The sequence below is a fragment of the Stegodyphus dumicola genome, chromosome X1 (assembly GCF_044657685.1).
Source record: "Stegodyphus dumicola isolate Sdum_Otavi_A_Nest chromosome X1, ASM4465768v1".
Taxonomy (NCBI): Eukaryota; Metazoa; Arthropoda; class Arachnida; order Araneae; family Eresidae; genus Stegodyphus; species Stegodyphus dumicola.
The window spans coordinates 251,289,617-251,308,419 of NC_140780.1; the positions used below are offsets into that span (position 1 = coordinate 251,289,617).

The window sequence follows — 18,803 nt, forward strand, 5'->3', positions numbered from 1 at the left end:
CTAACACTGCTGCTATGAGCTCGAGTCTTGGTAAAGATAATTTTTTCAGGGGAGCCACTCTGCTCTTGGCTATCACTAAACTTGTTCCACAATATTTTAAGCTACGAAATTTCACGTACACGGCTGCTCCATAAGCACTTTGAGATGAATCACAAAAACAATGTAGTTCCAGTGTTTCAGGCGTTTCATCAACATCACGAAAATACCACCGAGGTATCTGGATATTAGGTAGATCACATAGTTGCCTATACCATTTGTTCCACTTGTCTTGCATTTCTGGTGGGATAATTTCATCCCAATCAATACCTTTCAGCCATGAATCCTGAAACAGAACTTTTGCTTGAATAACATATGGAGCAAGAAACCCAACAGGATCGAATATTTTTGAAGCAGCTTTTAAAACACAGCGTTTTGTTTGGTCATTTGACTGGATGAAATCAATAACGTCTTGTGCATTAAAACAGAAGATATCCTTAATTGTATCCCATTGAAGTCCAAGAATCTTTGAGGGGAAATCACAGTCAGGCAATTTAAAGTTAACGAAGTTGTCACTTGATTTATACTGGTTTTTTACAGTATCCGAATTAGAATTCCATTTGGTCAAAGTCATTGATGCCTTTTTCATTATATCATTGGCTTCATGATATATCTGTATAGCTTCCTCCTCCGTATCTGATCCACAAATAAAATCGTCAACATACATGAAGTTTTCTAACATTTCTACAGTTCTGGGATGTATGTCTTCAAATTTCTTTATATGATGCTTAATGCAAGCGCTCAGAAAAAATGGACTTGATTTTGCTCCAAAAATTACACGACACATCCGATAAACTTGAATTCTCGGATTGCTCAAACTTGAATTCTCATCAATCCACAAAAATCGCATTGAATCCCGATCTTCAGGTGCAACAGAAATTTGTAAAAACGCTTTCTCAATATCTGACGTAAATGCAATTCGATGAAGTCGAAAATTTATTAAAACTTTCAAAAGTTCAGGAAGAAGATTTGGTCCTTGTAGTAAATTATCATTTAGAGATTCATGATTTTTTTCCTTTGAAGAAGCATCATAAACAATGCGAAGTTTCGTAGAATTATGATCTTCACGGATGACAGCACGGTGAGGTATGTAGTAAGTTCGTCTCCCAGATGGAGTACAAAGATCGACCTTTTCTATGATTTCTTCCTTAAGCTGATAGTCAATCACTTCTTTATATTGCGCATAAAAGTTAGTTTGATTTAAATTGTTTGATCAGATTTAAGAACCGTCTTTCAGCATTCTTAAAATTGTCTCTTAAAGTCAAATTCTGATCTTTCCATGGAAGTCTAACTTCGTATCTATTACCCTTTTGTGTAATCGAGTTGTTAAATATTTGCAAGGCCATTTCATTTTGTTCTTCGTCAGAAATATTTTTAATTCCTATAGATTCAATATCCCAAGACGATTCGACGCTTTTTAGAAGTTTCTCTTCTACACTTACGTTTAAACACGCATCATGGATTTCAAAGTCTGATGAAGAAAATCTGCCTTGTATACACCACCCAAACAAGGTTTTCATCGCTACGGCATTTCTGTTTATCCTTTTTATTTCTTCGCTTGCTATTTTCCACATAATGTCCGCGCCGATTAAAGCGGAAATATGATTCATTCCATCGGCGCCGCCACAGTCTGTCAAAGTGACGCCGAATGCTTGGAGTTTGGATTTGATTTCTACATCTGGTACCCGTATATCGGCATTTGTTATGACTGGTACTTCAATGACTTCGAGATTTATGGATTTTTCAGGGTCATTAATATTCCGGAGCGTAAGTTCAACTTTCTTTCGCCGCCAATGTTTCCCGTTCTTTTCACCGAAGGTATGCAGATTTAAAACAGTTTCTCCTTTCACTGGTAACTGTAATTTTCTTGATAAATCTTCGCGAATTGCAGAGATTTGGCTACCGCCGTCAAGAAGACATCTCACAATACAGTTCTTATTTCTGCCCTCAGCCACAGCATACACCGTTTGAAGCATAATATTAGATCCAGTTTTGGCAGAAGAATTTTGAACAATTTCCGCGGATGTTTCGGTTTCCTTATTTTTTGCACTGGAGACAGCTGATGCGAGATTCACACACACACACTTTCATGATGTTTACCGCGGCACTTTTTGCAGGAAAACTGTTTGTTCTTACAGTTGATAGCTAAATGTTTACATCCAAAACACATAAAACATTTTCCTGTACGTTTCAAAATGTTTCGTTTCTCTTCAGAGTTCACCTCAGTACATTTATATTTCGTATGATCTTTTTTGTCACAAAATATACATTTGTATCCAATTGTTGATAAAGCTGAAGCAGTCGGAACTTTCGGTTTATAATTCGGATAAACTTTCGTGCGTTGTTCATTTTGACGAAAGTATGGTTTCTGATTCGTTTTCTCAGAGTTCATTAAACTTGCAGCTTCTCGACAGTTAACTTCCTTTTTTAAGAATTCTATAAGTTCCTTTATATCAAATCCTGCTTCCATATTTCGACTTCGATTAAATTCCAAATTTAATTCCTCTGGAAGTTTCTGCAAAATGATAGGACAGAGAATATTTCCATAACTTCCAGAAGTAACGTTTAACGATTCTAAACTTCGAATGTTGACTTCGCATTCATCGTACAGCTTACACAGTGCTTTAACATTTGAAATGTTTCCCACTGGTTCAAGGGATAATAATTTATTCATATGCGAGGTGATAACAACATCTTGTCTTCCAAAACGTTCTTTCAATATTTCTACTGCGGAATCATAATTCTGGTCACTTAAAGCGAAACCGGAAATGGCAGCTAAAGCATTACCTCCAAGTAAGGATTTTAGGTACGCAAATTTTTCAGTTTTTCTCAATCCACTATGATTATGAATTGTATTTTCGAATTGGTTCCAAAAGTCTAACCATTTACACGAATCTCCATAATAAGTTCCGATTTGCAGACGTGGCAACTTCACTGTTTTCGTTTCAACTGGAAGTGCAACATGAGCCGTTTCGTTCTGACGAACTGTTCTAGAAGATTCCGAATTCTTCTTCAAAAATCGTTGCATTCTTCCTCTCCATACAACAGTTTTATCCTGGTATTCTTGACTTAAGGTAACTTCATTTTCAATCTCCTCCGAAGTTACTTTCGTTTCTATTTCTGAATCTAAACTTTTCAGTTCGTTGATTTTCTCAATTAACTGTTCATATAAATCCTCGATTATCTCAATTTTCTCATTTAACGGAATATTATTTGCTAAATTCGATTCGACTTTGGTTATCAGTTTCGTAGTTAATTGTCTAACAACCGATCGTTTCTTTTTCAAATTTTCAAGAACGCCCTCCATTTTCGAAATATTCAGTCTGTCGATTTTCTGGTTCGTAATAATCCCGGTTTGCAGGCACCATAAACAAAATATGTGTAAATCTCTAATAAACAGACTGGATCGCAGTTAAAGTAATAAACAGAGGAGCGTTCTTCCACACAACGTTTATTCACGAAACCAAAGACGAACTGATACATATACATAATTGACATCACAGTTTCTTTTTACAAACAAACACTACCGCCATCTATTGGCGATCTATGGATACACAATCCTAAACTTAACAGTAAGCATTTCTGTGGTGTGTGTTGGTTTGATTCTTTGGATGGTAGAATGGCTGAATGTAGTAAGATTAATTTGAAGTTTCTGTACGATTTAGAGCGAAAGGGGAAAAGAGCTGGTGTGTGCTTTGACTGGTGTGTAAATGAAGATTTACTTAGTAGCCATTATAAGTGTCCTGTATATAGGAAGGATATGCATCTAGTCGAACGTAAAAACCGTTAAGATGGATTTGAATGGGTTTGTAGGAAGAAAGATTTAGATGGTCACTATGTGAAGCATTCGATCAGAAAGAGTACCTGGTTTGAAAAAAGTAATTTAAGTATGATTGATATTTTAATTTTTACGTGGCTCTGGGGGTACGAAGCGAACTCGAAAATCATGGTAAGTGAATATTTGCTTTTGGTAGTGCTTAAATGTGTAACATGTTTTTCCTTTTTTATGTTATTTTATTGTTTGGTTTAAAATGTATTTTATTGAGATTATGTATTTTTTGTTTGCCTATATTCTAGAATTTGGTGCTCCTTTGACTTTTTAAGTGAAAATATATCGATGTGTACATGGACAAAGTAAAGGGAGGGCGCAGTGCAAGTTTGTGCAATTCAAAGATTTTTTTTTTTTTAAGTGAAAATAGGTTGATGTGTACATGGATAAAGTTAAAAGAGTGCGCAATGCCATTTTTGTGCAATTCAGGGATTTTTTTAAGTGAAAATAGGTCGACATGTACATGGATAAAGTCAAAGGAGTGCACATTGCCACTTTTGTGCAATTCGAGAATTTTTTTTAAGTGAAAATAAGTTGATATGTACATGGATACCAAGTTTGTGCAATTGTTTGTCTTGTTATTTTGGCTTTGTGTAGTGGCGATTTTTGGTGCAAAAATCTCCACTTTGCAAGCCAAAATAACGAGTCAAAGAATTGCACGAAATCGGTATCCATTTACCGCCAAAAATCGCCAAGTTTCGTCAAGGGGTACCCTAAACTATACTTTTACCCTGAATTCAAAGAGAAATTAAAAATTTGTACAAAATCGGTACAAAATTTGTACAAAATTGCACAAAATCAGTATCCATGTACCGCCAAAAATCACCAAGTTTCGTCAAGGGGTACCCTAAACTATACTTTTACCCTGAATTCGAAGAGAAATTAAAAATTTATGAGAAAATCCACATTCCAGATACGAAGAATAAGGGTTATTCAAGTACTAACAAACAAAATAAAGCACACGCTCATTCTGCTGTTTTTTCTAGTATATGAGTTGTTTTACTTGTTGTAATAAGGGCTACTGAGCTAGGGAGCACTGCCTTTTTAAAAGGCTTTCTGAATTTGATAACTTTGTAATTGGCATTTTAGAAAAGGTCATTTGATAGTTATGCTACACTGTGAAAATATGAAATAGGGTTACCTGTAACCAACGTGTACAGGAGATAATCTAAGTTCAAAATGTGACAACTATCAGTGTGCAATTGTTTTATGTCATGTAATATTGTTTGTATTTATACAATATTGTTTTATGACTGCATAACAATTCATCAGTAAAAAGTGTATAGTACAGTATAAAGTCTGAAATCCAGACATCCGCTATCCGAAATAATCTAAAATCCAGACCTCAAAGCCACAAACATTTTTTTTTTTTTTTTTGCATTGCAAACTTTTTTTTTTGGTAAGCTTTATGCATGTGCATTTGATTTTTTTCTTCCATATTAAAACGTGTGGTGGTTTTCACTTAAAAATTTCAATTCTTAATTTCACTTAGGCGCTAAATAAAATACCTCGTTATGAAAAAACAATCATGCAAGTATAAATTTGTGAGATTAATAATTTTGCTCCATAGCCGAGTACCTGCTTAGCATACATCACAAACAGAAACATTCACCTATTCTATATCTCTAATGCCGACCTGGTGAGTCATTATTTATATTTTGCTTTCATCAGCACATGTTTATCAATACTTGACAGCGTCAGTAATAGCTCATGCAGTGATGCCTAAACTTTTTTTTTATATTAGTAATTGAATAACAAGTTTATAGCATAATTATAGATTTTTAAATGCTCTAAGAAATGTTGACGAGGGAAGTTCAACAGCAATTTCTTTTCATATGCTAAAAATAGATTTTGTTAATGAAACTCATAGGCCAAAAGATTACATTTAGTGCTGTTTTAATTAAGAATAACTGATATGTTATTCACCATAAACCCAGAAGTAGTGGCAGAATATGGCTGCACCAGATGGTAGAATTTAGAGAAGACAAAGTTTTTGGAATTTGAGGAAGCACCGATCGGCAAAATTAAGGGATGAGAAGTTTTTTTATAATTTAGGAAAAGCGCTGGGATCCAAAGTTTAGGCGCTGTGAAAATTTAGAACTTGGGAAGGTGTTTTGTATCAGAATTTAGGACCCGCAGAGATTGCACTGGGTGGTATCTAACGCCGTTAAGCATATGCAAAACTAAACTAATACAATTCAGGCTTAATTCAGTATGAAATAGGAGCAAGACAAAATTTAGCGGAACAACTTGCTTTTCATCGCTAATCTTGTGATACACAGCCAATAATGTATAACAAATGCTATTAAGCTAGACTAAAAGTATCTTTACTGATTCTAAAGCATTTCAGTTAATGCAGCAGACTGCATTGCTCCTTAATCTTCTAATTTGATCCAGCTTATTTTTTGCAGACTGTTATTAGAGCAATTTTATAAAAATTAAGCTTGAACTTTCGATTATGTCAAAAAGAGTTTTCAATTCTGGAGCTGCCAAAGGATCTACAAAGCAAAAGCATGTTTTGATGTCCATTAAACAAAAAGTGAAATTGCTGCAAAAAATGGATAAAGGCATATCCATCTCAAAATTATGTGAGGAGTATTGCATTGTAAAGTGAACTGTATATGACATAAGAAAAGTGAAAAAGGAGCTTTTTGAATTTTTTTGTGAATTCTGACACCCCACTTGCAATAAATAACAGAAAAAGTATTTACTATGCTAAAAGTGACGATCGTGACAAAGTGATGATTGAATGGGTCAGACAGCATTGCAGCGAGGACGTGCCATTGGCGGGTCCAATGCTAATGGTTCAAGCCAAAATATTTCATGAAGAAATGATTTAAAACACTGAGTGCACATATTCGACAGGTTGGTTAACCAAATTTAAAAATTGCCATGGTATCAGACAATTAAAAATTTCAGGGGGAAAAGCTTCAGCTGACACTGAACAATTTGCAGATGAATTCATTGAACTCATTACTAGTGAACAATTAACTCCAGAACACAGCGCTGATGAAACTGGTCTTTTCTGGCAATATGTACCGCGAAAATACCTTGGCAACCTCTACAGAAAAGGTTCCAACTGATGACAAAAGATTCCAAAAATTTTAGCATGCGCAAATGCTGCAGGAACACACAAATGCAAACTTTACGTAATCGGAAAACATGCATTACCTCGAGCATTTGAAAAGGTGTAATGATTTTCCCCGTTATATATCGTGCAAATGAAAGAGCATGGATGACACAAGCATTAATAAATGATTGGTTTGAAAATCATTTTATACCCGAAGCTCGGCATCATTTGAATTCGGTTGGTTTACCTGATGACTTAAAAATAGTCCTGATTGTAGACAACTGTTCAGCTCTTACTTCACTTAAAGTTTTAGTGAAAGATAATGTATCCATACGACGAGTCCGGATTTCGGACGACTTTGTACTGTAGTACCTCTCAGTAAGGAACACCATCCTGACCAGATATTTTGTCCCTTAAATCGAAACATCTCTTCTTCAGGGGATACATACTAAAAATATGTAATTTAATTAGAAAGTCAGGTTGTATCAAGCTTTAACTAAATCATATGCAAAGAAGTGACATAGTCACAGGTATTTATTTGAAACTGATGGAAACTGAAAATTCTTTACAGAAATATATGAAATGAACAATAGAGTTTTTTTATATACATAAATTTATTGAAAATAATCTGTTACATTGGTTTGTTTGAAAGTTTATGAATTACATGCACTTTATTCCATGTGGATATTAAAGTCGCTGATGACCTTAAATCCTTCATTGTCACCACTAGTAATCATGAATTGTTTTAATTGGGAGGTGTAATTTAAAGTGTCTGTAAAGTTTTTATGTCACACTTTTTGTCTAGCTTTTCTTTGTCTTCCTTACAGTTTTCCAAGCTATTTTTATTAAGGCTCACATCATCAACTACAGTTGAAATAAAAGATTTAATCTCACCATTGGTCTATTATCCATAAAAATCCCAAATCTGGAATCGCCAAAGTCCCGACCAGTCCGGATTTCAGACTTTGTACCGTATATATTCACTCAATCATCCTTTAAGACTTAAGTGATTATGAAATTGACTCGCATCTTTCTGTGTAATTTATAATCTATCTGCTCAACTATGTACCTCAGTGTGTTGCTGCTTTTTACCGAAGATGAGAGAATTTGGTGAAATCGGAATCTTTCCTTTATTAGTAAAAAAAATTTGACCTTATCAGAGGACGTAGGTATCTTGATGTGACATAAATATTATTGTAGTATCTGTATGTGATATAAGTCCATCATCATACTTCTAGTGTTTCAAGGTTAATTAAATCATAAATGTTGCAAAAACTGGGAGTTCATTTGCCTTTAAATACATGATCCATATTTAGTATTAGTATTGTATTTTTGGGGGGGATAAAATTTTTAAGGCACTATTTTTGCATTTTTAAAATTCATACTGTTTTTAAAATTCATAATTTAAAATTTTTATTAAAAATTCTATATTATAGGTATTTTGGTTATGCCATGTTTTTCATTATATGTAAATGCTATTCATGAATAAGGATCACACTTTGGAAAAACCTTTTATTGCTGAAAATAGTTCCTCTGTTGTCTCTCTGAGTTCTTCATAATACACCATAATTTTTTAGAGTACCGTAATGCTGCAGATTCTCAATGAATGAATGAATGATAATGTCTCAGTTATAAGCTTCAGAATTGAAAGCATTAAGTTATGTAATGTTATTTTTATTTTAAATTTATTAAGAGAATTGATAAGGAAATAAAGCTTAGGAGACTATAATTGAAAGTTATAACAATGAAAATGAGCTTTAAACCAGACAAGATTCTAAATTTATTACACCATATCTGCTGAATTTCTTGAAACAGTATCAAATAATTTAAAGCACTGGGAAGCTTATTTTCAAGATAAGCCTAGTTGTTATATCTTTGCAGTGTTAAATGTTTTGTAAAATCTACCAATTTCTTTAGAATTACAATGCATTCAATTTTGCCTTGTCTTTAACTTTACTAATCTTAATCGAAGGGTAATGTGTATATTATAAAGCAGTAATGTTAGCCTATCCTAGTCTTATTTGAATTTGGTATACTTAGCTTGGTATACATCATGTTAACAGAGAAATTATCCAATGGTCATTCTACATAAGATTTTAATGGAATGTACTAATACTTTGCAGGTGATTTTGTAGGCTATTGTAAAAAAAGAAGAGCATTGAAAATTTTCAACTAAAGAAGGATGGCTGCTTTGCACAGTTTGACATTATGCTGTAGCTGACTGTTATTCTGATGGGTTCTACTCCCTGGTAAGGCGTGAGCATTGATGTTGGCTTTTTCCCATTGCAAGTGCCTACAATCTGTGATGCACCTTGAATAACATTCTTGTGATAAGATGGTGAAATGATTTATGGGTTTGGAATAATAACAATTTCCTTCTTTACTCTTTGAACTACAGATTCCTTATCACCTAGGTGAAATCAGCAAGCATATGTATAGTTAAAAACCATCCAAAGGAATGGGGCAAATCAGCCAAAGTTCAAAAAGCCATTTAATGACACTGTACATATTTGAAGTAATTTCTTGGAGGGAGCATTAAAATTTACTTTAATGTAAATGTTGAATTATGCTGCATGTTAACATAACATTTGTAAAGTTCCTAACTCTTTTGGAAAAAAAAAAAAAAATATTTGTTGAATGCTATTTTTACATTGTTTTACATCTGATTTGAATCTTCTGAAATTTTCATCTAACAAAGTGAAAATATGTTGCCAATATTAAATAAGTTGATCATTTTGTTTCACATTATTACATATATTAAGGCGTAAGTTTTTTATTATAGTGGCATAATTTTTTTAGAACTTCATTGCTTTGCTTGCATATGTTTATACAGTAAGTGCCCTCTAACCATCATGGGATTGGTAATTAAACAGACTGAGAATAAAATGGTTTATCAAACCAAACTATATTGAGTACAGCAAACATCACTTCACAAGATTATAACAGTATTTATTTGTTATAGATAAGTGAAAAGATTACAGGATCAGCTAAACGTAATTTATTCTACACTGCTGCTATTGTTTTGCAGTTATGGTTATAATATATATTATGTTACAGTTACATATGTGACATCTCCTTTTTTTTTGATAGAAATAAAAAGATTATACATACTGTTTTAAATAATAAGGTTTTTTAACAGTCCTACCAGGTTGAGTAACATAGTTATGTCAGTTTTCAAAATTTGGTGATACAACACCTCTTTGAGAATTTGGTAGCACAACACTTCTGTTGCATGCAGGAGAATTTACAGGCACATCTGAATTTGGAGTATACTTTTACCAATCTCAGGTTCATTCACATTTTCATGGCTTTCATTATCATCCAGTGGGTGATCGGTTAACAAACAAATCGGACAACGAACACTTTCACGAAAGATTTTTGTGTTCGGATAACGAATTAAAATAAATTCTAACGAACACTTCTCGGCTCTTGGACCATAATGTGCAGGGTTGTCAAACCCAACGGACCAAAAATAGTTTTTCATCTCACTTGAATTATGTTGCTTGCCTTATAAAACTTCAAAGTTCTAAAATGGGGGAAAAAAAAAAAAAAATTCCAATAGAATATTTGTAGCCAAAGTAGGCCATCAGTTTCAGTTTTGAATGGCAATAAATATTCTATTGGAAAAAAAAAAATCATTCTGATTTCATTTTGAGTGCCTTCCCCCCCCCATTTGTTCATTCACCGTCCCATACGTAGTCTTGAATGACTAATTCCAAACGGCAGACTCCTTTCCTCTCACTGTGAAACAATATGCGTCTTCTTTCCCTCCCAGCTCCTTTTATTCATTTATTCATCTCGCTGATCCAGCAAATTTATAATAGCGAACGGAAGGATAGTTACCCTTCATTTAGAAGCAAACCACGACACATTATTTACCTCAGAAAATGCATGATCAGCACTTTTTTTGCAATAACACATTCGAGGCTGTAGCAGTGTTTGAAAATACCACTACTGTAATTATCACCTATGTTATTTCGTACAAAAGAATGTTTTAAAAAATTGAAATAGTTGCCCAAAGTTTAAAAAAGTCGGCACCGCTTTTTTAAAAATGGTCATTTTGGTCCCTTTTTTTTGCATTAAAAAGTCGCCATTGGCAACCCTGAATGTAGTAATAACACATATGTGGTGCTAACGTGAACTATATCATGTAGCAGTGAAGTATGATTTGGTTTCCCACATTGTTACATATCGCAGCATAGCTAGTGTGCACCGAAACTTTGTCAATTGTGTACGCTAGTTGGTTTCTGTTCCTCTAAATTTTTGCATGCGTTTTTCTGAACCCTTTATAAAAAACTGAAAATCTGACAATAGTATGGGTCCCAAAAAGTGTGGAGTGCCAAGAACTGTGCTCGCCATAAAAAATAAGCAAGAGATTATAGCCAAAGTAGAGAGTGGACAGAAGATGGCTTAAACAGGTCTACAATATGCACCATCTTAGCTAAGAAGTATATCATCAAGAAGACTCAAGCATCTAAAGGAGTAATGAAAATCACATCTGCGAAGCAAAGAAGTGCCTTCCATGAAAAAATGGAGAGGTTTTAGTTTGGATAAATGAACAGGAAATGAAAAGAGATGCAACTAGTATGGCTATCATTTAAGAAAAGGCTAGAGAAATTTTTGAGAAACTGAAAGAACAAACTCCAGGTTCGTTATCCAAGGAGTTAGAATTCAAGGCTACTACTGGTTGGTTATTTAAAAGGAGACCTGGAATTAAACATGTATTAATGCATGGTGAGTCTGCTAGTGCAGATAAAGAAGAAGCTGAGAAGTACTGTCTCAAATTTCAAGAATTCATTGAAACAGAAGGGTATCGTCCACAACAAATATTTAATCCTAATGAAATTGGTTTGTTTTGGAAGTGCATGCCGAACTGTACCTACATCACGAAAGATTAGAAAAGTGTTCCTGGGCATAAACCCATGAAAGACCAATTGACGTTACTTTTGAGAGCTAACGCTAGTGGTGATATGAAGCTTAAACCACTTTTCGTTTACCACTCTGAGAATCCTAGAGCATTAAAAAAATCCATAATCAAAACAAGACTGCCAGTAATGTGGAAATCGAATCAGATGGCATGGGACATTGACTCTTTTCAAAGAATGGCTGTTTAAAGTTTGTGCCCCGAGCATCAAGGACTACCTTAATACCAATGACTTGCCACTGAAAGCACTGCTACTATTGGGCAATGCACCAGGAGACCCAAAGGGCCTTGAAGATAATTTGCTGCCAGACTTTCCCGGGTTGACCATTCAGTTTCAACCTCCGAATATGACTTTGCTGATTCAGCCAATGGATCAGGAGGTTATTGTGGGCTTCAAGAAATTGTATGCAAGAAATTGTATTTTCAAGAAAATGCTATTAATCACTTCTGGAAAATCCTGAAAAAGACAGAAAAGCAATCGACATTGGACATGTTCTTTAACGCCCCATAAACAAAAAATGAAAAGGACTGATTAACATACAAGACTGTATGTATTATTTTTTAAATAAACTTACTAAGAAAGTATACATCCCTTTTTTAAATGTAATTTTTAGGGTCTCCAGAACGAACTAATCGATATCACAAAAAAATCTATGGTAAATTGATGATCGGTTAACAAACAAATGGGATAGCGAACATAGTCATGTAACAGATTATGTTTGTTAACTGATCACCCACTGTAATTGTTTTGCACTATGAAATCTTTTCATTTAGTTCCTTTAAGAATGTCTCTCTTTTTTTCCTTCTGCAATTCTTCCATCTGTTCTTACAATCCTGTATGAGTGTGGTCTTTCTACTGCATCTATAATTTTCCCACTTTTTTTTTAGTTTTTTTCCATCTTATTTGTATACATCATTGGTCCAGGAACTACCTAGGATTAATGATCTTATATTCCTAACATAACATCTTTTTTGTAAAGCTTGTTTCTTCAGTAAATGTTTTTGCTCTTTGTAGTGTTTAGTTAGGATGATGTTCTCTTTTACAGGCACCAATCCATGAACTCTTTTCCCAAACTGTTTTGTAACTTCTACACTTGACACATCTCCCAAATGTCTAATTTCAACACATTTGTTAAGGTAGTACTGCCCATTAGATATGCCTATTGCTAAGGTAGTACTGCCTCACTGCCTAGAAAGTAAGAGAGTTCTGTTTCCAGTACTTCCCATGGACTATTAGGTATTTCTTTAGATATCATTGGTTCTTTACTTTTAGCTTTTCAGAAACTCAAACATATTGGACAATTCAGAACCAAATCTTAATTTCTTTTGACATTTCTGGCCAATCCATTTGCTTTTGAAATTTCTTTGAAATTAAAATATAGTTTTGCCAGCTCTGGGACCGTACGTTATTTATCTGGCCATCCATTTTAAATTAATTTTCTTAAAACTTAGTTTGTCTTTTTCTGTTTCCTGTTGAAAAATTTCTAATGCATCAGCTATAAAAAGTTCTTTTCCTGATTTATATTTTATCTCAAACTGATATGGCTGTAATCTTAACACATTCTTTGTAATCTTGCTGGACATTTAATTAATGGCCTTTTTCAAAATTGATGCCAGTGGTTTATGGTCACTTTCAACTATAAAACACTTACCAAATATGTACTGGTGAAATTTCTCATATGCAAATACAATAGCTGAAGTTTTCTTTTTTATTTGAGCATAATTCTTTGGTGTATCCTTATATATACCATTGGTAAATTATTCTGTAAAAAGACTATTCGTAGTCCTTGAGGTGCATCTACAGGTAAAATTATTGGCATGTTCAGAGGCGTAGCTAAGATTTTCAGCGCCCGGGGACACCTAAAGATTTTGCGACCCTTTCTGTGTTCCAAGAATGGAAAACATTTCACTCTGAAATGTGTATCATCAATTTGGCGTCCCCTGGATGCTGCGCGCGGGGACGGATGTCCCCCCTTGCACCACCCTAGCTACGCCACTGAGCATGTTTGTATTGTACTGTGAAAAATGGTTTATTTACTAAGAGATTTTTTTTTTAGCGTATTTAATGCTTTTTCACATACTGCATTCCAGTTCCAGACAATCTGCTTTTTTCAACAGATCTTCTTACACGATACATTAGCTATAAATCAAGAAAGGTAAGTTTTTCATAGGGAATTCCTTGATTTTTTTTTTTTTTTTTTTTTGGTGATTTTATATCTAGAACAGCAGTTTTATTGGAAAAGTGATTAAGCATTTATAGTAAAACATTGAAGTTCTTGAAAATACAGCAACACACTGAAATTATATATGTTCAATTAAAAGTACTTAGTATTACAAAAAATTAATTTTTAAATCAAAGTGAATAAGAAATTGAAAATGTACAGAACTACTGTATTTGGCATGAGACTCTGTTTTTACCTTTCCCCTTGATTATCTGTGAAATATGAAGCTAATTTTTTACTGTTATGTATTTCTAAATGAGTATATCCATGCACACACACATATATGTATGTATAATATACACATATATAAAGTTTGAGTAAATCGAAAATTGTAATCCTGATTATCCTAAGGAAAATTTGCAGTGAAGTAATTAAAGTAGTAAAAATAGTAACAGCAAGTAAGCATTGTGAACATGAATCTTGAAAAGTTGAATCCTAATTCTGAACTAAATTTTCAAAATTAAAATCTATGTAAGCTTCTAGGAAAAATAAAGATATGAAACTTAGTAGGGAAAAGTAAAAAAAAAAAAAAAAAAAAAAAAAAGATCTACCTTGTTTACTGTTTTGAACAACTTGTCAGAGGTAAGTTTTTGAAACTTTAAACTGGTCAGTTAATAAGTTCTGAATTCATATTCCATCTCTCTGAACCATTTGCAACTTAAAACCATTTGTTAAACAAATTATTGTTGCCTCACTTGAGATGGTAAGTCTGTGTGCATCCATACTCATCTTTTAATATAAAATTGCACAGTTTATATTTAACTTTCATTTCCCTGAGCAGTATCCACAAGCTGCAAAAATGTAAATAGCAGCCATATAGATTTTTTCCCTCATATAATTTCTCGTGTCTTTTAAAAATTCTTCCTTTTATTATTATTTATTAATGGAACAGTCTGTGTGAGCTGTAAAGATAACCGAGCAGCATTTTTCGCCAATTTAATGAAGTCATCAATTAGTTAGCAGGTTTTAGGGGAGTCGGATATGTGGATAATCAGAAAGGACTATTTGCTGATCCATTAGTGTATGATGTGATATTTAATAAAAGTTTTGAGAAATGTTTAAATATTTGATTGCCAGATAGAATTTGAGGTGTATTTTAATATATTGTAATGCATTTTAATTAAATTATATAATAAATTGTAAACTTGAAGGTTTTTGGTGTATTAAAGGGATGGGGTTTGTAATTATCAGTTCTGTGTATAAATTAATATATGAACTTTCCTTTTTAGTGTTGTCTTGAAACCCAAAGCACTTTTAGAATTATTTTGCCATGGCCATACTTGAATGTAATTTTCAGGTATACAAATATAAAGCTAAATTATGTACACATATATATTTTTTGTAAGTAATATTGAAAGATTAGATTGAAGTGTACTGAGATTCTCAGAATTCTTTACTGTGTACTGTATGAAATTTTTTATTCTTTTTAGAAGGAGAGCACGTTTGATAGATCCACATATTGTAATATTGTGCAATAAAATATAGTAATATTGCAGAATAAAAATAATTTTTATGTAGACTTCAATAAATAAGGTTTTATTTTAGCCATAAAAAATATAATGATTTTATTTTGAAGGACATTTTAGTGAAATGTACTAAAATATCACTGAATTTTTATACACTAGGAATATTGTAGTAATATTGTGTTCTTGAGATTTTGATTTTATCTGTAATTCTGTCCTTCTAAAGGAAAATATTAAAAATAAATTTAAGGTATTGTTTATGCTTAAGAATAATGTTCTGATTATTTCTTTCAACTGTATTGCTTTAACATTCATATTCTGTAGGTTTTGCGAAGCAGCTTTTGTCACTGATACATTTAATTACTGTTTATAAAAAAAAGTTCTGATTTATTTTAATAACTGAATACAGTGAAACTTCTTATATCAACCACTTTTCTAAGAGTTGTGAAAGGAGAATCTTTTAACGTGACCAGTTTTTTTTTAGCCCAAAGGGGCAATTTGATCAGAAGGGCTGTGAATTTCATTTTGGCATTTTGTGTCGGTTCACTATAAGTATCAGTCCACTTTTCATATTGTTGCCACCAAATATTAGAGCCCTGCATTATAGTTAAAGAAATTAAATAATGAAGAAATCTGCATGATTGTATGTATGTTTCTCACACTGTGAAAAAACAATGGTACCTAGAGACATCAAATTTTGAATAATGTAGTCCTGCATTCGAATATGGACATCTGGAAGCCCAGGTCTGGAATTTGTTTTATTATCTATTTCATATTTTATCAAACATTAAATACTTTTTGATTAACAAACTCAGCAATTTCAAAGCGAGCAATGGCAATGCTGTATGGGGGGAAAAATTATCTCCAGAATGCTAGACTATGGAAATTCTAAATATAGGCTTTTTTAAATATTTTGTAATATTGCTGTTGAATTGAATTTTATGGTTTAAGTGCAAAGAACATGATAATTAATAAGTAAAGGTAACACACAAATTGTTAAAAAATGCCCCTTTGGGCATAATATAAAATCTGAAAGCATTGTTATTTAACACAATTGATGCCAGCCTGACCCACCAGTGGGTCATACTTGTCTGTTCCGTGGGGCAGCGTGATCCAAGAACAAAATTTTATTTTAATTAATCAAAAGTGTATTTCAATATTATAATTAAACATTCAATACAAAACAAATAACTTAAAATGTAACTTATAAATTAAATAAAATGTAACGTATAAATTAAATATAATTATTAATTTTTTCTATGCAATTTCTTAAAGCAGGCTGAACAAAGTGCCGACTTGCCGATATAATCATAGCAATATGCTGTAACTTTCTTTGCTCTATTTGTGGCATACTAAGTACCTTTTAGATTTGCTAAGCGTTTATAGCATTCTTTGCACCGCTTTCTCATCTTCCTCGTGGATCCTACATATGAATTTAAAAAAATGTTTTTTCTTTTTTGTTGTTATTACTTTACTAGGGTGATTCAAAAAACCAGACGGACCGCTAATTCAAGTGCCACTGCACGAAAAGAACAATGAATATCCACACCACTGTCAACATGTTAAAGAATACAATCAAATATGAACTGTCATTTCTACAAGTTGACCACTTCCACGAAAGACTGAAATTACCTGCAACTGTGGTTTGGGAAGCTTGATTTCTTAGGAAGGTTTCACTGTATTTTGAAATTCTCTCTGTCTTTTGCAGAATTTTATTGTTCGTTTTGCATATTTTCTTTGCTGATAATTGATTTGATCCAGTCATATTATCTTTGCAGATAAAGTGGATTATTTTCATATAAAATGTATGTGAAGTATAATTATTATGTAATATATAATGTATTACAATTATTCTTCCAAGTGTTGCTGGAATTTTAACTGAAAATTTTAAAAGAAGTAACTATTTTATATTTAACTGTTTTATATATTGACTTTTAACTAATTTATTAACATTTTCAGTAGGTACTGGATCATGTTTGAAACATGTTCAAGCTCTTCATATTTCAGTCATTTCCATGAACCATCATAAACTAGGGTTAAGATGTTAATATTTTTGCAGACATTCAGTTTTAGATGCATTGTTTTTATAAATTTTTTAACAGTTGAATCAGTGTATTATACAGTGATATTATATAGTTTGTGGATTTTAGTCATAGTTTTTCAAAAATATTTGATTCATGATCATTTAATAGTTATATTATTTTAATGCAGAAAAAATTGTTTAAAGTTTGGCCATGTTTTACTTTAATATGTGTATTATTTTCTTTAGTGTAGTTTCATTTTCTGAAAGGCTGTTGAAATAGCAGTTGGAGAGGTTTGTTTTTGAGAGAATGCACTAAAAATTAGTCAATGAACTATATTTGTATTACTTTATGAAAGAATGTGTTGAATTTTTTTTTAGTGTATTAGTTTGTTATGTTTATGTCAGTTTTAACAATGAAATGATTTCAGTGCAATTTTATTTTCCTTTTTTGAAAAATTATTAAAATACCTATAGGTGGTACATGTTTATGAGAGAATATGGTATAAATAGTAACTGGATCATTTTTATATTGCTTCTTAAAATAGTATACTTCATTTTCTTTCCAGTAATAATTCAGTTTATATCATGTTTCCATCAGTTTTAACAATTTAATAATTTAAATGCAATTGTTTGTGCATAATTTAAATAATATTATAATAAATAATATTTGTGCATATGAGGTATTTATTAGCATTTTTATAAATTTTTGAAAATTTTTCACTTATGGAATGTAATATTTGTATTGTGTGAATTTCAGGGCTACTAGAGTATGAAATTGTTTTTTTTTTTTTTTTTTCTTCTTCCTTTTTTAAATTTGTAAAATGTGATCCTTTATCTCCACAATGTTATTAATGAATATTTTAGTTTTTAAAAATAGAACACATTAATGTTACAAAACATGTCATGCAAGCATCAGTAGATTTGTCTTCAGTTATAGATAAACACTTCAGCAATAGACTCATTTTGAATGTGTTATATATATATATGTGTGTGTGTTGTGTGCATGTGTAGACATATATGAATTAAAAATCTCTGTTTTAATAATTAATCTTGTTTAAGAAATAAATTCTCATTTGAAATATTATTTAAAGTTAAATTATTGTAATAAATATATAGGGTAACTTGTTCATGTCTTATTAATTTCCTCTTTTCAGAATTAAAATTTAATGCTTTAAACTTGTAAATATAAATTTTTGATATTTGTTTTATTTAGTGTAAATTCTTGTGTTTTTTCAG

General features: G+C 32.2%; 1 long non-coding RNA gene across 7 annotated transcripts in view; it reads left to right on the plus strand.

The window, feature by feature from the left end:
* Nucleotides 1-18,803, plus strand: part of LOC118185059 (uncharacterized) — a 67,111-nt gene that overhangs the window by 8,366 nt on the left and 39,942 nt on the right. For 3 of the 7 annotated variants that reach the window (XR_004757537.2, XR_004757538.2, XR_015038463.1), the window contains exon 3: nt 9,059-14,015. This is a non-coding gene — a long non-coding RNA (uncharacterized LOC118185059). The remainder of the gene's footprint in view (nt 1-9,058; nt 14,016-18,803) is intronic. The other 4 variants (XR_004757539.2, XR_015038460.1, XR_015038462.1 and 1 more) reach the window with 3 other exon arrangements.